The following is a 9,811-nucleotide window of genomic DNA, read 5'->3' as shown; positions in this document are numbered from 1 at the left end:
AATTTCCTATTCTGTTTGCAGATCAACAGTGGCACACAACCCATTCCTCTCGGTTCACTCTGATGGGCAACCATTTATCTAGATAATGCGTTTATTATCACAGTTCCACTGTTTCCTGTTGAGATAGATGCGCAAAAACCGAAGCGCCGATGACTTGCTTGCACACATTAACTGTAGGGAAGGAATACAAAATTGGACATATTAGATTATTTTGGCGTTAAATTCAATGTTTGCAGCCTCCCGTTGTTCTCCATCACCCCCTCTCCTACAAATCAATTTACAAGAGTTTCGTTGGAAATAATACTTAGTAGCAAGAGCTGTGGGCGAACCCAGCTGCAGTGAATACTTTGTTACTAGAAGACAGGGAGGCTGAGGGGACGAATCTCCCTGGCTCCTGACAGAGCAGCTGTGCCGAATGGGTCTCCTACCTCCTACTCTTAGAATTTGGTGGCCTAGGGCAAGAACACAGATAATGTATACACATGAGCAACACTCTAGTATTGATTTACATACAAGCATGTGTATATGTTCATGTATATGCAGGTACACATGTGTGTTCCATGTCTGTGAGGACCAACGGCCAACCTCAGGTGCTCTGTAGGAGTTATGCATCTTGGTCTTTGAGACTGGTCCTCTCAAGAGGACCTGAGGCTTGGCATTTATTTAAGCTGGGCTGGCAGGCCAGTGAGCTCCAAGAATCCACTTGTCTCTGCCCCCCTTCTCAGTAGGAGAGTTACCAAGCAGACATTATTATTATGTCCAGTTTTGGGGCGTGAATTAGCATGTGGAGTTTTCAAGTTCTTTGTGGGCCGCCGAGTTTCAGTTTCCACATCTGTACAATGGGATGACTGTTGCTCTGCTCACTTAACATGGAGTTAATTTCCCACACGTCTTTGTTAGATGTGGGGCTTGTGGTATCCGGGCCTTGTCCCAGTTTGCTAGCTTGGTGACTTGGAGAAAGCTGCTCAGCCTCTGTGAACTTGGCATTTCTCATCTATAACACTTCCTTTAGAGGAATCCTCTTGTAGACTCTGTGTATGTGTGTGTGTGTGTGTGTGTGTGTGTGTGTGTGTGCATGATTGTGCATATGAGTGTGTGTACAAGTCGTTAACTGTGACCCTATACCTTCATAGTTTGATCATAGCCTGCAGTACATAGGGGTGACTGCGACTCAGTTAAAAGAAGACATTTAAACAGGTGGATGTTGGAGGGTCAAGAAAATATGATAATTTTATGGAGCAGGAAGAAGCTTTCTTTCCATGGCTTTCCCCACCATGCTTTTTGAAAGGGCTAAAATGGGCAAATGAGTTGCTCAAATGTGCTGGAGAGTCCCAGCACCAGCCCTGCTCAGGTGGCCCCATTTCTCTTCACTCTTTGTGGCCCCCCACAGATGACCACTCTGGGTTGGCCAGGCCTTGCTCAGTGCTGCAGGCACAGTGTGCAGTTAGCACGCAGTGTGCCATGTCTCTCTCTGCCACCCCTTCTGCTGGCTGATGGTGGTCTGGGCTTTGTGAGCGGCCCCTTGCTGCTCCTGTAGCCCTCCTTGTTGCCTGTGGCCTTCTAATGAGAGCTGTGGGTTGCTAGGACACCCAAGACTGCAGAGGCAGCATCTCTTCAGCTCCTAACAAATTCTTCAAAACTTCTTTTGTAGACAACAAGCTCAGCATGGAGGTTCGCTGATGGCTACCATTTGGAGGGGAGGAGGGGGGGAGGAGGAAGAGGAGGGAAAGGAGGAGGAAGATGAAGAGGAGAAGGGGTGGAGGAAGGAAGAGGCCAAGAGATGCTGTGTAGATACCTTCTTCCATCCTTCTTCCTCTATTGGGATCCTGGGGTCTACATTGCTGTGGTACCTGAACTCCATCTTCCTCTCTGAGTTGTGAAGTATCCCTATCCCCATGCCCAGTGTTTTCATCTTCTCTGTATATCCATCTTTTTCTCTAGCTGTTGCCTGTTAGGTTGTGGAGTCACATGGACATAGCTGGTATTCCCAGAGCCTCCTCTTTGCCGATGGGACATTTATACATCCACAAAAAAAATGTATTTAATGTTAACAGGGTCCTTCTTGTTGGAGAGGTTTGCCCTTTCCTTTGTGGCCCTGTCCACACACATACACACACACACACACACACACACACACATACACACACATATACACACACATACACACACATACATACACACACACACACACACACACACACACACACACACACGTGTGCACATGGAAGCTAGAAGCCAACCTTGGATTCCACTTTCAGGAGCCACATACCCTGTCTTGATTTTCCTCTTTGTATTGAGACAGGCTCCCTAGCTGGAGCTTGAGGCCCATGGATTCAGCTAGGCTGTCTGGCCACGGAGCCCCAGGGATCTTTTTGTCCCTGCTCTGGGATTTCTAGCTTGAACTACCATAACTAGATTTGTCTGCGTAGGTCCTGGTGACTGAACTGAGGTGCTCGTGCTTGCATGGTCAGCACGGCTAAGGAGAAATGGAACTCTTTCCCTAGCTCTTCTGTCTCAGGGACTTTGAGTGCTGCCTAGAGGCCACATTCTGGTTCTGTGGGTACAGAGGTAGAGGGGGTGGGAGGTGGTGTGGCATCACCTGGCTTGACTCAGTAGCTCCTGCAGATTTTTAAAAGCATGGCCCCTTCTTATTTTAATGAGGGCAGGCAACATTTATAATCCCTAGTACCTAGGAAAATTGTTTTTCAGGTTAAAAGGAGGAAGAACCCAGGTATGAGATACTTGTGAGTCATTCAGTTGCTGGGATACCATACAGGCCAGACTGTCTCCTTGGGCTCCCACTGAACAGTAGGCATGCACTTCCCACCAGCCATAGAGTTGCACTAATGAGCCAAGTCTGTGCTGTCTCCAAGCTGGCTCGATGCAGATGTGAATTTCAGGGTGAGTTCTCTGAAGACACCCACACAGGAATATCTGTCCCCTGAGGCAATAAGAAAGAAGCCTCCCAGACTCATCCAAGCCCACTGAATGTGTGTGAGCCCAAGGATAGCACATAAGCAAGTGAGCCTCAGGCTTGGGCACTCGGTATGGTTGGTAACTTATTCCTTCCAGAACTCTTTGTGGGTGAACTATTGTGAACACCATGTTCCCTGGCCCTGGAAACATAGACCCTTGGACTTGGCCTAGTGTGGATACAGAACCCCGTTCTCAGATTCTGGGGTATGCATTGAGTTTGAGAGTGGGTATCTTGCCTGAGATGTTCCTCCATCAGAGTGTTGGCTGTTCCTGTAGGCCTTCTGTCAGGGCAGACATTACATAAAGCAACCTAATGCTCTCTGTGTCTCTGTGTGTGCTTGTGTGTGCATGTGTTTCTGTGTGTGTGTGCACATGTAGGTGTGTGCTTGTGTGTGTGCACACATGTGTGTGTGTGTGTGTGCATGTGTTGGGGACTGATGCTGGGTGTCTTCTTTGATCTCTATCCACTTTTTTGAGTCAGGGTCTCTCTTTAAACCTGGAGCTCATCAGTTTGAGGGTGGCTGGCTCCGTAGCTCTAGGCTTCCACCTGTCTTGGCCGTCTGGCTTCCCTGCAATACTGCCGGCCTCATTTGTTTTTTTACATAGAAGCTGACTGTCCTAACTTGGGTCCTTATGCTTACACAGCGGTAAGCCATTTCGAGTGAGCCATCTCACAGCCCTTCACCATCTCTTGTGGCTGTGCACGTGTGATGGCTAATCTCGTTGTCAACCTGACCACATCTGGAATAGCTAATCTTGGTTGTCAACTTGACCACATCTGGAATCAACTAAAACCCAAGCAGCTGGGCATGCCCACGAGGAATTTTCTTGATTGGATAATTTGATATGGGAAGGCCCACCCTAAACCTGGGCTACACTTTCTGGTCCACATGAAAGCACACAAAAGCAAGAAGAGTTTGCTCTTAGCCTTCATGGGCAAGGTCTATCCTGTTGCTGGGATATTCTTTCCTGGTGTTAGAACCTGCTTCTTAGGGGTTCCAGTGTAGACTGAAGACTGGCAGTCATCTCGGAATCTTCCAGGACTCCAGCATCAGCTTGCGACTGCTGAGACACTCAGGCTCATGGACCAAACAACTACCAGATGTTTGGTCCCTTTCATCTGGAGACAGCCGCTGTTGGGATACTTCATCCATAGCCTGTAAGCCACCTTAATAAATCCCCCTTTAATATGTAGGTACAAATGTATGAATGTTTGTATGCATTCTATCATCTCTGTCCCTTTAGAGAACCTTAGCACAGTCTATATGGAGACCCGAGCAATCTTATGTGTCACTCCTCAGGAGATGTACAACCTTGCGTTTTGAGACAGGTTCTCTGCTTGGCCTGGCACTCACTGACTGGGCTAGGCTAGGTGGCCAGTGAGTTCTAGGGATCTGCCTGTCTCTCCCCCCAACCCCCCCAACCCCCCCAACCCCACATCACTGACATCACTTGTATGTGTACAGACACAGCGCCAGACTCTTCTTTTTTCTTTTAATGTGGGCCCTGGGGACTGAAGTCAGATTCATAGCCATGTACAGGATATACTTCATCTGCTGAAATCCTTCTCTATGTTTCTATGTCTCTTAAGCACGCCATTCCCTTTCAAAGGAAGCTGCTAGCCCTTAGTCTCTGATCACTATGACTAATGACATTGCCTTAAGAAGAAACTTCTCTTCCACTTTCTTTTTTTCTTTTTTTTTTTTTTTTTGACACGGGGGAGGCTGTTTAATAGGCTCAAGGCAGGACAAATAGAAAACCTTCCAAGGACTGGCCATGGGAAAAGACCACACAGACAACAGAGACTGCTCAGTTGCCTGGGGGAGGGGGAGGCATATTCCCAGGGCCATCTGAGGGGAGTGGGGGCCTCAGCATAGGGGCATAGGAGCAGGGTGCACCCCAGGATTTGAGGGATGAACCCCTGGAGGCTGAGGGTGGACCCCCGGGGCAGCAGGGTGGACTCCAGGAGGCGGCTGAGGGTGAACCCCTGGTGCCTGAGGGTGGATCCCAGGGGCTGGAGGGTGTACCCCAGGGGCTTGAGGGTGAACTGCAGGTGCAGGTGGGTGTACCCCTGGAGCCTGAGGATGAACTCCAGCTGATGGAGGAGGGTGTACCCCTGGAGCTGGTGGGTGTACTCCTGGAGCTGGTGGGTGGACCCCTGGAGTTGGGGGGTGGACACCTGGAGCTGGTGGGTGGACACCTGGAGCTGGTGGGTGCACTCCTGGGGCTGGTGGGTGCACTCCAGGGGTGGGTGGGTGCACTCCAGGGGCTGGGGGATGGACCCCAGATGTTGGTGGGTGGACCACTGGTGCTGGGGGGTGTACCCCAGGAGCTGGGGAATGGACTCCAGATGTTGGTGGGTGTACTACTGGGGCTGGGGGGTGCACCCCAGGAGCTGGTGGGGGCATCTGGGGAGGTCCAGGGGGCCCAGAGGGAGCAGGCCCAGTGGGGGGCATAGGAGGGAGAGGCAGGCCACCAGGTGGAGGTGGGGGCAAGGCATCAGGGAGTGGTGGGTGAGGAGGCAGTCCATTCATGAGTGGGGGCGGTGGCCGCTTGACACCTGGGGGTCCTGCTGGGAGGCTGGGAGGTGCTGGGGGCTTCTCCATCTTAAAGTGGAACTGAAGAAAAAACTGCTTGGTTTCTCTGTTCCAGTGGGTCCAAAACTTGCCCTCAGCCTTGTCAATCTCCCGGCTTGGCACCTTGAAAGCAATGGTCTCATAGGGCTCAGCAGCCATGAGCAGGTACTGCCAGTGGCGGTCTGGGGGCTCGATCCTCTGCTCATAGGCAGACATGAAGCGGTGGCGTGGCATGATGCCCTCTGCGATCTCAGGGTAGTCAATCTAGAAAAGCAGGCTCTGCTGGCCCATCTCTGTGTCCCTCTGCTTGGTCACTTTGTACCCAGGGCGGCCAATCTTAACAAACTTCTTCACCTCCACCTTGAGCTTCTCTGGTGCAGGCTGGGCGGGGGCTTCTTTGGCCTCCTTGGCAGCTCGCAGGGTCAAGTTAGTCTGATGTTTCTTCCCTTGGGTATAGGCCAGGTAGCTCCCCTCATTGTTATGCAGAGTCAGGCAGAGTTTGCACTCATAGGATCCCAGGTGGTTCTTCATAAAATACGGGTCCTTGTTGATGTCGATGGTTTCCAGCGCCAGTTGGTGCAGGCGCTCTCTCCGGTCCCAGTTGATCTCAGAGGAGGAGGCTACGCCACCACTCCTGGTCTTGCCTCCAGGTCTGTGCTGAAAGTCCATGATGCAGGCCTGGGTGCTTTAGGGGACAGGAAGAAACCAACGCCAAGGCCTCGCTACCCGGGTTTAATCTCCGCCAAGGCCGCCTCTCTTCCACTTTCTTAAATTTCAAGCAGTGTCCTCGTCTGGACAGGCCAGAAGTCCAACGCATGCCCATAGCTCACCAGGAGGACCAACCCTGGCCCACAGAGATGATCTTTGCATCCCTGACCCACCAAAGATGATCCCTTGTGGCTGTCTCTCCAGCATCTTGCTTTTCTTTTTGTTTCTAGGGTCAAGGGCACAAGATTTAAGTTTTGCTCACAGTTGATGAACTTGTTTCACAGTTGTTTTATTCATCTTTACTTCTTGAGACCTCAGTTTCCCCATGTATAACATGCTGTCCTGTCCCTGCTTGTTCTCATAATGGAGGCCAGGATCCTGTGAGGTCCCTCTGAATTGTCTGGATCTTGCTAGGTTATGATGAATGACCATTCCTTGGTGGTCTCAGTTTTCTCCACCCAAACATTGGGATAATAAAAGCAGATCCCTCAGGGGTGATGTGAGGATTCTGGGCACCCAGAATTAGGCTCTCTTTCTCCATCAAGAACTCAGCCTGTGACAGGCACCGGTGACTCAAATCTCCCCATGACACCCAGGGTCACTCCAAGTCAGGAGTTTGGTTTGCTTATTCAAGTATGGCTAACTTTCCCCTAGAATACACAAGCATCCAGTAAATACTCTCTCATGCACAGTACTGGAGGCAAAAGCTGATGGGGTAAAAACAGATCATTCTTGGTGCTCTGCCCTTGGGCATGTGTATTTACATAACATTTGTGTATTAACATAATGCAAGGACTTCTGTCCTTTTAGGTGAGCTCTCCACACCCCACCCCTCAGCTACTCTGGAAGGCCACTATGTGGTAGTTACTCCACTGTTTGGGAAACCTCTCCCTCTTTCCCTGTTGTACCTCCCCTAGTCACTCTGTCAGCATGGAAGAGAACAGGGCTACAAGCCTGTTTGGGAAGAAAGCCCCACACCAACTCACTGGACTGTCTCAACAGCCTGGTTCTCCTGTGGCTCCACCAACTCTTCCTAAGCTACTCTGTTAGGGTCCAGGGATGCTCAGTGAGTGTGAAACATGGACACCCCACTCCTGGTAGGAAATGTGACCTACAGTGGTGCTCTCATGAGCTTATGCCAGGAAGTTGGTGGTACTCAGACCTAGATCACAGGAGCACAGCTTTTCCCTTCTGGAGGTTTAGCAGTGGCACCTTATTTTGGACCTTCTGACACCCCTATACCTATGGGACCATGCCACCCCAACTTCTGCATACCTCCATTGTTGTATTCTTCTGACACCTTTTTTTTGGTAGGGATCCTGTGATCACATGCAGAAACCCCAGTTCTCTCCTCTTGCCAGCATGACTTTACACTCATCTGCAAAACCAGTTTACCATTGACATTTTTTTTTAATACTCCCAGGCTCACGTTGAATTTGACTCCTTTGTTGTAGTACTGGGAAGTAAGAACCTTGAGGAGTGGTGATTATATCTTGGGGCATCTCCTAAGCATTGTGATGTTCTCATAAGAATGAGTTAGTTATGGTGGATCTAGTTATTGCAATGCAAGCCTGCCCCTCCTGCTTTGCTGCTTCTGTGGGTGCCTGCTTCACATGCCTACTGTAGGAGCCCACTGCATATGCTTAATGTGTAAGCATACTGCACATGCCTACTGTTCAGGCCTACTACGCATGCCCACTATGCATGCCTACTGCACTTCTTTCTTCCTTAGTGACCTTGACCATATTCTTCAACTCCCAGACCTTGGAGCCAAGGTAAGCCTCTATCCTGTAAATCTTTCTGAGTTCAGGAACCATGTGTGTATATGAGCTTCTGTTTGGAGGATCCAGAATTTAGGACTTACTATGGCAGGGTTGTTTTATTCATCTGTCACAAGGACTCTGTGGTTTTCAAAATGCACCCATAGAAAGACTGAAGCACAGAGGGAGCTGGGAGCTGGGAGTTGGCTCAGTGGGTTAAGAGCACTTGCATTCAAATCCAGCACCAACTTAAAAAAAATCACACATAGCTGCACGTTCCTTGTATTACACTTAAAAAAAAAAGTTTGTTGTGATAAAACACACATGAACAAAAGAAGCTTGAAGAAGGGCTTATTTTTGTCCATAGTCCACCTTAATGGAGAAATCAAGACATCAGCACCTTGAAGTGGCTGGTAACATTATATATACAGTTAAAAGAAGGAGAAAAAAAAAAAAAAAAGAATGGCTTCTACTCAATTCCACCTTCCATTTAGACACTCTAAGATCCCAGTCAAGGAGTGGTGTCATTCATGCACAGTGGGCAGACGTTCCCACACGAAAGTAATCAAGATAATCTCTCATAGGCATGCTCAGAGGCTCCTATCCCGGCTGAAGCCAGATTTTTGTCAAGCTGACAATTAACACTAACCATCCCTGGCCTGTGACCCCATTGTTCTGTGGTAGAGATGGGGAGATCCCATTATCTCGATGGCTAGTCAGCCTAGCCAAAATGGCGAGCTTCCAGTTCAGTTAGAGACCCTGTCACAAGGTAATAAGGCAGGGAGGGATGGAGGAAGACACTTGGTGTCCTTCTCTGGTTTCTGCATGTGGTCATATGACATATACATTCATGCGCACACATTAACCCCCCCCCCCATGCTGCCCTCTCCTCCCATAAAGTAGTCAGTATAGAGGAAGTGGGCACTAGAATTTACATAGGCATGGCTGCTTCCTAGCTGCTTTTTCTAGACTGAAGCGCCCCCTCCTGGACGGAGGAAAGAGGCTCATCAAAGGAAAAGCACAGGGCTCCGGAAGGTCAGAAAGTCAAGAGACTCAGAAGTGCCCCCTTCAGGCTTATAAAGGCAGTCAAGAATGGCTAGAGAAGGAGACTCTCCAGGAGAGTTGCCTGCAAGTTGTGCAGAGAGCTCTGGGGAATGCAGCTTTTGTGAGTCATCACCTGGGCTTTTCCATGATGCAGCTGCCATTAGGGTCGCCATACTTTCTGTAAGTAACCTCAATAAATGTACTAGGTCATCAAGCTACACTCATACCCCGGGTCTATCATCTGCGTTCTATCCAGGTTGAATAGCCTTGTTCAGATCTCCCCAGGGAAAGTCACACAACCTACTTGACACTCAAGAGATGAACGGAATCAAAGACGAGTTTCGGTAATCAGGTGCATGACCCCTGTGATGGATCATAAGACATGCAAATGAGGCTGATCTCAAGTGGGTGAAGCACTCATATGAGAGAGAGAGAGAGAGAGAGAGAGAGAGAGAGAGAGAGAGAGAGAGAGAACAATCACAATAGAACTACAGTTCCCCAAGTGGTACAGCATGTGATAGGAAAGAGATACTTGCTGCCTGAAATAGCTGCTAGAATCTGCAGCTAACACCAAGCATGTGAGAGTGAAGTGCCATTGGATTTCAGTGGATAAAGTCCTCTATGAGGTACAGGGTGGTATGCCTCCTCTATGAATGGAGTTGACCTCATAAGTGTGGGAACAACATTGCCCAAAGGCTAATGGGCTGGTGAATACATTATAACCCCAAAAGAAGCACACAGGGACGG

At 49.4% G+C, this 9,811-nt stretch overlaps 1 pseudogene; it reads right to left on the bottom strand.

Moving 5' to 3' along the window:
- Positions 1-4,684: 4,684 nt before the first annotated feature.
- Positions 4,685-6,448, bottom strand: LOC110301690 (splicing factor 3A subunit 2 pseudogene; annotated as a pseudogene).
- Between the last annotated feature and the right edge of the window lie 3,363 nt (positions 6,449-9,811).

Source organism: Mus caroli, unplaced genomic scaffold, assembly GCF_978045245.1.
Source record: "Mus caroli unplaced genomic scaffold, Mus_caroli_1 scaffold_1, whole genome shotgun sequence".
Taxonomy (NCBI): domain Eukaryota; kingdom Metazoa; phylum Chordata; class Mammalia; order Rodentia; family Muridae; genus Mus; species Mus caroli.
The sequence above is the reverse complement of the archived record's forward strand: the minus strand, read 5'-3'. Positions and strand labels throughout refer to the sequence as shown.